The sequence below is a fragment of the Arachis stenosperma genome, chromosome 10 (assembly GCF_014773155.1).
Source record: "Arachis stenosperma cultivar V10309 chromosome 10, arast.V10309.gnm1.PFL2, whole genome shotgun sequence".
In the NCBI taxonomy this organism is placed as follows: Eukaryota; Viridiplantae; Streptophyta; class Magnoliopsida; order Fabales; family Fabaceae; genus Arachis; species Arachis stenosperma.
Window position 1 is genome coordinate 73,974,121 of NC_080386.1, and position 12,294 is coordinate 73,986,414.

General features: G+C 37.8%; 1 non-coding gene across 1 annotated transcript; it reads right to left on the reverse strand.

Annotated features, from left to right (window-relative positions):
- Positions 1-2,904: 2,904 nt before the first annotated feature.
- Positions 2,905-3,008, reverse strand: LOC130959766 (small nucleolar RNA R71). Its single transcript, XR_009078833.1, has one exon. It is a non-coding gene; the product is annotated as a small nucleolar RNA R71 (small nucleolar RNA).
- Positions 3,009-12,294: the final 9,286 nt, after the last annotated feature.

The window sequence follows — 12,294 nt, forward strand, 5'->3', positions numbered from 1 at the left end:
TGGTATAAGCTAGAATTGTTGGCGACATTCATGGGAATCCGGAAAGTCTAACCTTGTCTGTGGTATTCTGAGTAGGATTCCGAAATTGAATGACTGTGACGAGCTTCAAACTCGCGATTGCTGGGCGTGATGACAAACGCAAAAGAATCAAGGGATTCTATTCCAACATGATCGAGAACCGACAGATGATTAGTCGTGCTGTGACAGAGCATTTGGACCATTTTCACAGAGAGGATGGGATGTAGCCATTGACAACGGTGATGCCCTACATATAACTTGCCATAGAAAGGAGTGACAAAGATTGGATAAAAGCAGTAGAAAAACAGAGATTCGGAAGGAACACAGCACCTCTATACACCCATCTGAAATTCCCACCATTGGATTACATGAGTAACTTTATCTTTATTTTCTATTTAATTTATTATTATTATTCGAAAAACCAATAATCTCTTAAATTAGTTAAATCCGCCTGACTGGGATTTACAAGATGACCATAGCTTGCTTCATACCAACAATCTCTGTGGGATCGACCCTTACTCACGTAAGGTATTACTTGGACGACCCAGTACACTAGCTGGTTAGTTGTGCGGAGTTGTGACAAAGTGTGATTTATGTTTGAGAGCACCAAGTCTTTGGAGCCATTGTTGATGATCACAATTTCGTCCACCAAGTTTTTGGCGCCGTTGCCGGGGAATGTTCGAGTTTGGACAACTAACGGTTCATCTTGTTGCTCAGATTAGGTAATTTTCTTTTTATTTTCTTTTCAAAAAAGTTTTCAAAAATATTTTTCAAAATTTTTCCCCTTTGTTTTCGAAAATTTTTCAAAATTTTTAAGAATGAATTCTAGTGTTTCATGAAACATGTTTTAGCTTGGCTGGCTATTAAGCCATGTCTAGTTCTAGGGATTTTGATTGAGGATTATGAATTCATTATTTCCTTTTTCCAAAATATGTTTTTCGAAAAAATTAAAAGAAAAAAATCATAAAATCATAAAAAAACCAAAAATATTTTGTGTTTCTTGTTTGAGTCTTGAGTCAATTTTTAAGTTTGGTGTCAATTGCATGTTTTTAAAAATTTATGCATTATTTTTCGAAAATTCATGCATTCATGGTGTTCTTCATGATCTTCAAGTTGTTCTTGGTAAGTCTTCTTGTTTGATCTTGATGTTTTCTTGTTTTGTGTCTTTTGTTGTTTTTCATATGCATTTTTCGTTTGTTAGAGTCCAAGCATTAAAGAATTCTAAGTTTGGTGTCTTGCATATTTTCTTTGCATAAAAAATTTTTCAAAAATATGTTCTTGATGTTCATCATGATCTTCAAAGTGTTCTTGGTGTTCATCTTGAAATTTATAGTGTTCTTGCATGCATCATGTGTTTTGATCCAAAATTTTCATGTTTTGGGTCATATTTGTGTTTTTCTCTCTTATTATAAAAAATTCAAAAATAAAAAATATCTTTTCCTTTTTTCTCTCAAAATTTCGAAAATTTGAGTTGACTTAGTCAAAAATTTTTAAAAATTAGTTGTTTCTTACAAGTCAAGTCAAATTTTCGATTTTAAAAATCTTATCTTTTCAAAACTTTTTCAAAAATAAAATCTTTTTCGTTTTTTCTTACTAATTTTCGAAAATTTAAAAATATTTTTAAAATTTTTTTTCTTAATTTTATCTTTATTTTCGAAAATTATGCTAACAATTAATGTGATTGATCCAAAAATTTGAAGTTTGTTACTTTCTTGTTGAGAAAGGTTCAATCTTTAAATTCTAGAATCATATCTTTTAGTTTCTTGTTAGTCAAGTAATTAATTTTTATTTTAAAAAATTAAATCTATCTTATCTTATCTTTTATATCATATCTTTTTCAAAATTTTATCTTTTTTAAAAGTTTGATTTTAAAATATCTTTTCTAACTTCTTATCTCCTTATCTTTTCAAATTTGATTTTCAAATCTTTTTCAACTAACTAATTGACTTTTTGTTTGTTTCTTATCTTTTTCAAAATCACCTAACAACTTTTCTCTCTCTAATTTTCGAAAATACCTCCCTCTTTTTCAAAAATTCTTTTTTAATTAATTAATTGTTTTAAATTTTAATTTTAATTTTATTTCTTATCTTAATTTTTGAAAATCACTAACTCCTTTTCAAAATTTATTTTCGAAAATTTTTCTCTCTCATCTTATTCTATTTATTTATTTATTTACTAACACTTCTCTTCACCTCTCTTCATCTCAAATCATTGCCCCTACCTTTACCCTTTATTCAGACTATTCATTCTTCTTCACTCTTATTCCCTTTCTTCTTCTACTAACAATAAGGAACCTCTTTACTGTGACATAGAGGATTCCTCTTCTTTTTCTATTCTCTTCTCTTTCATATGAGCAGGAACAAGGAAAAATGCATTCTTGTTGAAGCTGATCCAGAACCTGAAAGGACTCTAAAGAGGAAACTAAGAGAAGCTAAATTACAACAATCCAGAGACAACCTTGCTGAAATTTTCGAACAAGAAAAGGAGATGGCAGCCGAACCCAACAACAATAATGCAAGGAGGATGCTTGGTGATTACACTACACCTACTTCCAAGTTTGATGGAAGAAGCATCTCAATCCCTACCATTGGGGCAGACAATTTTGAGCTAAAACCTCAACTAGTTGCTCTAATGCAACAAAACTGCAAGTTTCATGGACTTCCATAAGAAGATCCCTATCAGTTTTTAACTGAGTTCTTGCAGATCTGTGAGACTGTAAAGATGAATGGAGTAGATCCTAAAGTCTACAGGCTCATGCTTTTCCCTTTTGCTGTAAGAGACAGAGCTAGAACATGGTTAGATTCACAACCTAAGGATAGCCTGGACTCCTGGGATAAGCTGGTCACGGCCTTTTTGGCTAAGTTCTTTCCTCCTCAAAAGCTGAGCAAGCTTAGAGTGGATGTTCAAACCTTCAAACAAAAAGATGGTGAATCCCTCTATGAAGCTTGGAAAAGATACAAGCAGATGACTAAAAGATGTCCTTATGACATGTTTTCAGAATAGACCATGATAGATATATTCTATTATGGTCTATCTGAGTTCTCTAAGATGTCACTAGACCATTCTGCAGGTGGATCCATTCACCTAAAGAAAATGCCTACAGAAGCTCAAGAACTTATTGACATGGTTGCAAATAACCAGTTCATGTACACTTCTGAGAGGAATTTTGTGAATAATGGGACGCCTCAAAGGAAGGGAGTTCTTGAAATTGATGCTCTGAATGCCATATTGGCTCAGAACAAAATGTTGACTCAGCAAGTCAACATGATTTTTCAAAGTTTGAATGGATGGCAAAATGCATCCAACAGTACTAAAGAGGCATCTTCTGAAGAAGAAGCTTATGATCCTGAGAACCCTGCAATAGCAGAGGTAAATTATATGGGTGAACCTTATGGAAACACCTATAATTCATCATGGAGAAATCATCTAAATTTCTTTTGGAAGGATCAACAAAAGCCTCAACAAGACTTTAATAATGGTGGAAGAAATAGGCTCAATAATCTCCTCAGCAACAGACAGAGAATTCTGAACAGAATACCCCTAACTTAGCAAATTTAGTCTCTGATCTGTCTAAAGCCACTTTAAGTTTCATGAATGAAACAAGGTCCTCCATCAGAAATCTGGAGGCACAAGTGGGCCAGTGGTGGACGAAATTGTGATCACTATGTTCTTCTACCTTTTGAGCTTTAGTATGAATATACCCTTAGGGCACTGTTTATTTTCTTAACTTGAATTCACAACTCCGTTCAACTAACCAGCAAGTGTACTGGGTCGTCCAAGTAATAACCTTACGTGAGTAAGGGTCGAATCCACAGAGATTGTTGGTATGAAGCAAGCTATGGTCACCTTGTAGATCTCAGTCAGGCGGATTAAACATGATACTTAATTAGATTCAAATAATAAAATAGATAAAATAAAAGGGATAAAAATACTTATGCAGATTCATTGGTGGGAATTTCAGATAAGCGGAATGGAGATGCTGTAGAGCTCTCGGACGCCTGCCTTCCTATTGCTTCCACTCAATCCTTCTTACTCCTTTCCATGGCAAGCTTTGTATAGGGCATCACCGTTGTCAGTGGCTACATCCCATCCTCGCAGTGAAAGCTAATGCTCACGCACTCTGTCACAGTACGGCCAATCACCGGTCGGTTCCCTCCCCTACTGGAATAGAATCCCTCTTTTGCGTCTGTCACTAACGCCCAGCAGGTTACAGGTTTGAAGCTCGTCACAGTCATTCAATCCTAGAATCCTACTCGGAATACCATAGACAAGGTTTAGACTTTCCGGATCCTCATGAATGCCGCCATCTATCTAACTCATACCACGAAGATTCTGTTGGGGAATCTAAGAGATACACATTCAAGCCTTGTTGCATGTAGAACGGAAGTGGTTGTCAATCACGTGTGTTCATAAGTGAGAATAATAATGAGGGTTATCTAACTCATCATCATTCATCATGTTCTTGAGTACGAATGAATATCTTGGAATAAGAATAAGATAGAGAATTGAATAAGAGAAAATAGAACTTCATTAATCTTTGAGGTACAGCAGAGCTCCACACCCTTAATCTATGGTGTGCAGAAACTCCACCGTTGAAAATACATAAGTGAAAGAGGTCCAGGCATGGCCGAGAGGCCAGCCCCCTAAAACGTGATCACTAGATCAAAAACACAATCCAGGATGTCTAATACAATAGATAGATGTCCTATATATACTAGACTAGCTACTAGGGTTTACATGAGTAAGTAATTGATGCATAAATCCACTTTCGGGGCCCACTTGGTGTGTGCTTGGGCTGAGCTTGATCAATACACGAGCTAAGGCTTCTCTTGGAGTTGAATTTCGAGTTATGATGTGTTTTGGGCGTTCAACTCCGGATCATGACGTTTTTCTGGCGTTTAACTCCAGAAAGGAGCGTGTACTTGGCGTTCAACGCCAAGTTGCGTCGTCATTCTTCGAATAAAGTATGGACTATTATATATTGCTGGAAAGCCCTGGATGTCTACTTTCCAACGCCGTTGAGAGCGCGCCAATTGGAGGTCTGTAGCTCCAGAAATTCCATTTCGAGTGCAGGGAGGTCAGAATCCAACAGCATCAGCAGTCCTTTTGTCAGCCTTTTTCAGAGTTTTGCTCAAATCCCTCAATTTCAGTCAGAATTTACCTGAAATCACAGAAAAACACACAAACTCATAGTAAAGTCCAGAAATGTGAATTTAACATAAAAACTAAGGAAAACATCCCTAAAAGTAGCTCAAACTTACTAAAAACTATATAAAAACAATGCCAAAAAGCGTATAAATTATCCGCTCATCAGCCAGCTGAGTAAGAAAATCACTAAAACTCCTCCTAGTACTCTCCTAAGCAATATAGAAGAGAATCCAAAGAGAGAGTGCAAGGCCATTGATATAGTCAATATGGCCGAATGCAAGGAGGAAGAAGAAGACGTGAATCCCAATGAGGAAGACCTCATGGGACGTCTCTCAGGCAAGAAGGAGTCCCCTATTGAGGATCCAAAGGAATCTGAGGCTCATATAGAGACCATAGAGATTCCATTAAACCTCCTTCTGCCATTCATGAGCTCTGAAGATTATTCTTCCTCTGAAGAGGATGAAGATGTAACTGGAGAGCAAGTTGCTCAATATCTAGGAGCCATCATGAAGCTGAATGCCAAGTTATTTGGTAATGAGACTTGGGAAGGTGAACCTCCTTTGCTCATTAGTGAACTTGATGCATGGGTTCAGCAAACTTTACCTCAAAAGAAACAAGATCCTGGCAAATTCTTAATACCCTGTACCATAGGCACTGATGTGTGAAAAATGATCCAAGACAAAACTCACCGGCAAGTGTACCGGGTCGCATCAAGTAATAAAACTCACGGGAGTGAGGTCGATCCCACAGGGATTGAAGGATTGAGCAATTTTAGTTTAGTGGTTGATTTAGTCAAGCGAATCAAGTATTGGTTGAGTGATTTTGTATCCAACAGTAAGTAAATAGCAGAAATTGTAAAGGGAGAGGGGTGAATTGCAGAAATTAAAGAGAACTGAAAGTAAAAGAGCTGAATCTTAAAGAACAAGAAATTAAATGACTGAAACTTAAAGTGCAAGAAATGTAAATTGCAGTAACTTAAAGTGCAAGAAATATAAATTGCTTAAATGGAAAAGGGATTTGAGGACTGGGATTTCAGAATTCAAGCAAGGAAAATTAAATTGCAACAATTATCAAAGCAAGAGATGATTTGAGCTCTATTAGATCTCAAACAGAAAGGGAAATTGAATTGCAGCAGGGGTTCACAGAAGAACAAAAAGGAAAATGGGATCTCAGGACTCCAGAGACTAGATAGCAAAGTCTAGATCTCAATTGCCTTCCCAGATCCAAATTCACAAAGCAATTAACAAGAAATTAAAGAGGAAGCAGTAAAGGAAATCGGGATTTAACTCAATTATGCAGTGAGGTAATCAAAGAGATCTTAAATGGAGATTGAGACAGAAATTCCTCAATTCTTCACACCCAAGACTCAAACAATAAAAGTAAAAATGCTCAAGCAAGAACGAGGAAGAAGAGAGATCAATTCTCCTTCCCAATTCTCTCAAATCTCAATTCAAAGCTCTCACAGAAAATGAAGTTTTAAAATGTCAAAATTCAAAAATCAAAAGAAGGGTCCTAATTACATCAAACTATCTCCTATTTATACACTTTCTATTCTTGGGTTTTGAAATTTGGATGGGCTTTTGATTTGGTGAAGAAATGAATTTAATTGGATTTTTAATCCAATTTTCAGCCCATGAGAAAGTAGCTTCCAGGAGGCTGCCCTGCCCTTGTGGAGGGCAGAGCAGGAAATTGTGTGATGAAGCCTCATTGCGTGCTCGTGCTGCGTGTGATGCTGCAGGATGCTGCGCCATGCACCAAGAAATGCTGCCCTGCCCTTGTGGAGGGCAGGGCAATGTGTCAATGGTGAAGTCCCACGTTCGAAACTCGGTGGAGGCACATGCTGCTCCTTTTTCCTTGGTTTTCTTGGCACCAAAGTAACGCTTAGTTCCTTGCTTCCTCATGGTGCCGTGTTCGATTCTTGGAGATTGAAAGCAAGCCAATTTTTGCTTGTTTTCCTTGTGTTTGAGCGCTACTCCTTACCTCCTTGATCTTGGGTTCGAAACCCATAGGAAACACTAGGAAGCAATTTCCTTTGATTTTTTCTTGCATGGAGCCCGATATTGCTCTTGAGGAGGGCAGGGCAGAGTTTTTGCTTCCTTTGGTCCTTAGCATCAAATTGTGCTCCGCCCTTGTTGTGGGCAGGGCAGTGATGCTTTTCAAGGCTTGGTTCAATATGCTGCTCTCCTGGAGGGCAGTGTGCTCTTGTGGAGGGCAGTGTTTGCTTCCTCCTTCTATGTTGCACCACACTTCTCATCTCTTGGTCACACTTCTTAAGCCACGTTTTTCTCCTTTTCTTCCTTTCTTCACCTACAAGAAACCAAAACAACCAATCAAAGTATTTCTAAACTCATAAGGTTTATAATTCATTAAAAATCAATTAATTTTAGCTCAAACCTCATGATTTAGCATCAATTTAATGGTGGTTGTTTGATTTAAAGAAGTTATGCATTTTTATTCCAAATTACTTACTTAGGATGCAAGAAAGTGCATAAAGACTAGTAAAACAAGTGAAATTAGCTTGAAAAATGGGTATATGATGACCTGTCATCACAACACCAAACTTAATTCTTGCTTGTCCTCAAGCAAGCGTCAACACTAAGAGAAAATGAAATGAACAAGAAGAGCAAACATATCCTTATTAGGCATATAGCAGAACTTGATTCACGGGGTTTTTATGCAGATAATGATAACTCAAGTTATTGTTTGCTGTTACATAATATACATTTTTTCTCAAAGGCTTACTAAACTTGCTGTTATAAGGTTTACTCTTTACTTGCTCCCTTGCTAACTTTTCTTTTCTCATGTTGCTTAACAAGCTTATTATTCTTTGGAGGCTTGGTTTCTAATGTTGCAGTAGTAGCCTTTGGCTTTATTTTTACTCAACATCTTTCCACCACAGACACATGGCTCACTATTTCTTCCTAGGATCATTGATGCCCAGCATCTCTTTGGATAACTAAATGTTCTGTATCTAGGTTGCTATTTATTGTGGACTTTCAATTGGCCATCCCATATCAGTTGATCTAAGTGACCGGGTTTTGAAATACCCCTCAGAATTTACTTATCTAAGCATATCCTAGTACAAGAACACCACAGGCATGTGTCCTAAGGTCCAAGCTATTGGTGTCCAGCCTTTATTCTTTGTTTTTCTTGCCACATTGGCTTTTTCTTCTTCATTTTCTTTCTGTTTTATTTTTGTTCTCAAGGGCTTTCTCTTTACTGATAAGAACCTTTATAACAGCAAGCTAGCTCACACTTCAATGAAAATGACATTATGCAGCAATTATTTTATGAGTTATGCATTTAATCAAACATATACACCACCATTAACTTCCATTCTAACTTATGCAACATTGGATATTTACTTTCTAATTCAAACAATTCTCTTTTATTCAAGCATATGGGAAACAAAACAAAATTCAGCTAGGTGATGGATGACAAGCATTATGCAAATTAGCATACTTAATCAAACAACTTCACTTGCAACTAGATAAACACTTCAGCAGGATATATGATGGTTCCCATGTTCAAAACAATTCACAGCAGCAAGGATTAAGTTTAGATACAACCTTTGAAGTTGCAGCCCTTTGATTCTTCCTTCTGTTGTGTTTTCTTTGAGTTAAGATGCACAATATCTTCAATTGTCGACTCATGTCCTGCATAATTCTCAAAGTTGCTTGCTTCTCAAGCCCTTAATTGCATGGTTAGTATGCATAAATTGAGTGTGGCTCTTGGATTTATTTTGGTGTTGGAGACACCAAACTTAATTGCTTGCCACTGCCTCTGATGCAACAAGTTAACCATATGTGAAACCTTGTGTCCTTGCTAAAGGTTATGGAATTAAAGCTAGAAAGCAGTTAAATAGTTGGATAATTTGTTTGATTGCTTAGAGCTAGCATTATGCAAGAGGTGAGAATGTGCTTTTAAATGAGATTTTTGGTGGAACACCAAACTTAGAATCTTTCATTCTCCCTTAAATTGTTTTGGTGTGCAACACCAAACTTAGCTCCTTGCAATGCATACCAATTATTCAACATTTTTATTGAAAAAGCTATGAAAAGAAAACTACCTCAGGTTGGGTTGCCTCCCAACAAGCGCTTCTTTATTGTCACTAGCTTGACATTGAACTCCCTTTAAGGTGGTTGATGCTGGTGATGTCTCAGCTTGTCCCCTCTCACTGTAAGCTTTCTCTGTGTGCCTTGATGCTCAATTTCAATGTGCTCAAGAGAGAGTACTTAGTTGACAGTGTAATGATCTTCTGTTCCCAGCTGTTGATATACTAGTTGTACTTTGTCACCTTTGGAAAATCCTTCAGTTGGGATTTTTTTATTCTTCCACCCTTTGTAAGCCTTCTTCTTATTTTTCTTGTTTTTCTTTCTTGTTGATCTGTCTCCCTTGACAGTGACTTGAGTTGTGATACTTCCCTGTTTGTTTATCATCCCGGCCTCTTTTTGAATTCCTTCCCCTCCTTGTACCTGCTCATTCTTCTGTTCTACTGTGTTGTTGGTTGCTTGGCTTGGAAGATAGTCACTAATTCTCTTGCTTGTTTCTTCATTACTTTGTGATTCTGGAAACACTCTCAAGGTGATGCTTTCCTCATGCATCCTGAGGGTTAGCTCTCCCTGTTCTATATCTACAATGGCTCTAGCAGTGGCAAAAAATGGTCGACCAAGTATTATGGAGTCATTCTCATTCTCTGCTGAATCTAGAATCACAAAGTCTGCAGGAAAGATGAACTTGTCAACCTTAACTAAAAGGTTCTCAATCAACCCTTTAGGATATACCACTGATTGGTCCACCAATTCCAAGGACATCTGTATTGGTTTCACCTCTCCTATGCCAAGCTTTTTCACTAAAGAAGGTAGAATTAGATTTATACTTGCTCCTAAGTCACACATACCCTTGTTGATGAATAGGCTTCCAATAGTGCAAGGTAGGAAGAAACCTCCAGGATCTTCAAGCTTGGGAGGGAGCCCTTTTTTGATTAGTGCACTACATTCTTCACTGAGCATTATAGTCTCCTTCTCATTCCAACTCCTTTTCTTATTGATGAGCTCCTTTAAGAACTTGGCATATAGAGGCATTTGCTCCAATACCTCAGCCAAAGGTATGTTGATTTCCAGCTTCTTGAAAGTCTCAAGGAATTTGTGGAAATATTGATCCTTTGCTTCTTTTTGGAATCTCTGTGGATAGGGTAGTGGAAGTGTAAGACTCTTCTCCACTTGCTGCTGTTTTGGATTTGGTTCTTCCATGATCTGCTTTCCCTTCTTTAAATTTTGTGGTTGGTTGTTCTCTTCTGTGAGCTTTTCTGGGACATTCTTGCTTGTTATGTCCTTGTTGTTAGCTCCATCTTCCTCTGTTGGTTCTTTGTCACTCTCCATAAGTTTCTTGGTTGCCCCTTGGTTGCCATCCACCAATGTCTTTCCACTCCTTAATTGCACAGCTTTGTATTCTTCTTTTGGATTAGGAATGGTATCACTTGGTAGTGAGCTTGAAGGTCTCTCAATAGAAATCTGCTTGGAGATTTGTCCAATCTGCCTTTCTAGGCTCTTCATGGAAGCTTCTTGGTTCTTTGTTGTCAATTCTTGGTTCTTCATCATCTTCTCCATGAGCATCTCTAGATTAGTAATCCTCTGAGAGTCTTATGAGATTGGTTGGTTTTGGGGTGTTGATGGATGATGGTAAGTGTTTTGGTTAGTTGGTTGGTTATTGGGTGGATAATGGTTAGAGTTGGGGTAATTATTTTGGGGTTTTCTGTAAAAGTTTTGGTTAGTTGGCTGCTGGTTGTGATTTTGGTTGTTTCTTGGAGTGTTTTGAGCTGAGTTTCTTTGCCATGGTTGTTGGTTTTGGTTGTGGTTGTCTCCCCACCTAAGGTTTGGGTGGTTCTTCCAAGATGGATTGTAGGTGTCACCATACACTTCATTTGATCCAGAATTTTGGTTGTTCATATAGTGCACTTGTTCTTGTTGCTGTTCTTCTTGGTTCTCTTCATTCTGCCCCCAAGGAGTTGATGGTTGGCTTGTGGTACTCACTGATGCAACCTGAAGGCTATCAATTCTCTTGGCCATTTGCTCAAATTGTTGCTGAATCTGTTGCTGCATCACTTTGTGTTGAGCCAAAATTGTATCCACTCCTTCTAATTCTAACACTCCCTTCCTCTGTGACGGTTGGCGTTGCCTTTGGTGAGCAAAGAAATATTGGTTGTTAGCCACCATATCAATGAGGTTCTGATCTTCCTCTGCAGTTTTCATCAATTGCAATGATCCTCCAGCTGAGTGATCAAGTGCCTCTTGAGCTTCCAGAGTAAGTCCTTCATAGAAGTTCTGCAACTTATCCCACTCAGTGAACATCTCTGGTGGACATTTTCTCAGCAGAGCCTTATATCTTTCCCATGCTTCATATAAATTTTCAGCATCCATTTGAGTGAATGTCTGCACCTCAGTCTTCAATCTTATGATCCTTTGAGGGGGATAAAATTTGGCAAGAAACTTGCTCACCAAATCATCCCAAGTGTTGATGCTTTCCTTTGGAAATGTTTCTAGCCATTGAATGGCTTTGTCTCTGAGAGAGAATGGAAAGAGCAGTAACTTGTAACTGTCAGGAGGCACACCATTGGTTTTGACAGTGTCACAAATCCTCAAGAAGGTAGATAGATGTTGATTCGGGTCCTCCAATGGCCCTCCTCCAAAAGAGCAGTTCTTTTGGACCAATATGATGAGTTGTGGCTTTAGTTCAAAGTTGTTTGCATTGACATTAGGGGTAAGAATGCTACTCCCACAATGTCTAGCATTTGCAAATGTGTAGGAAGCCAGTACTCTTCTTTGTTGTGGGTTATTGTTGGCCCCTCCTTCTGGTTGATTGAGATTTGATGGATCTCCTTCCATTTCTTGGAATTCCTCCTCATATTATTCCTCTCCAATAACGTTCTTCCCTCTTTCAGCTCTTCTTATTCTTCGAAGAGTTCTTTGGTCAATTTCAGAGAGAATAGGGGAAGCTCTTCCTGTACCTGACATACAAACGCACAACAAGAAACACACAGATCCAGAAAACCAGTGAAACTTCAATCTATTGCTAGAATGAAGTTTTAGTTAGTTTAAGCAAAAATTCAAACAGTTAGTGCGTTAGTTA